This window comes from Arachis duranensis, chromosome 6 (genome assembly GCF_000817695.3).
Source record: "Arachis duranensis cultivar V14167 chromosome 6, aradu.V14167.gnm2.J7QH, whole genome shotgun sequence".
Taxonomy (NCBI): Eukaryota; Viridiplantae; Streptophyta; class Magnoliopsida; order Fabales; family Fabaceae; genus Arachis; species Arachis duranensis.
In genome coordinates, this window is record NC_029777.3 from 55,374,914 (window position 1) to 55,375,634 (window position 721).

Consider the following 721-nt stretch of genomic DNA (forward strand, 5'->3'; position numbering starts at 1 on the left):
GTGTCTAGATGCTGCATAGCTTTTACAGCATTTAACTTGAACTCATCCTCATTGACTCTCAGGGTTACTTTCCCTTTTTGTACATCAATGAGAGTTCGTCCAGTTGCTAGGAAAGGTCTTCTAGAATGAGAGTTGCACTGTTGTGCTCCTCCATTTTCAGCACCACAAAGTCAGTTGGAAAGGCGAATGGCCCAACCTTGACAATCATGTCCTCTATTATGCCTGATGGATACTTAATGGAGCCATCAGCAAGTTGGAGGCATATCCTGGTTGGCTTGACTTCTTCAGTCAACCCAAGCTTTCTGATAGTGGATGCAGGTATTAGATTGATACTTGCTCCAAGGTTACACAGGGCTGTCTTGGTGCAAGCACCTTCTAATGTGCATGGTATCATAAAGCTTCCTGGATCTTGAAGCTTTTCTGGTAAGCTTTTTAAAATGACTGCACTGCATTCTTCAGTGAGAAATACTTTTTCAGTTTCTCTCCAATCCTTCTTAGGACTTAAGATTTCTTTCATGAACTTAGCATAAGAAGGTATTTGCTCAAGTGCCTCTGCAAACGGAATCTTTATTTCAAGAGTCCTTAGATAGTCTGCAAAGCAGGCAAATTGCTTATCCTGTTTCGCTTGGCGGAGTTTCTGAGGATAAGGCATCTTGGCTTTATATTCTTCAACCTTAGATACTGCAGGTTTATTCCTTACAGAAGTGGTTGAAGAAGCCTT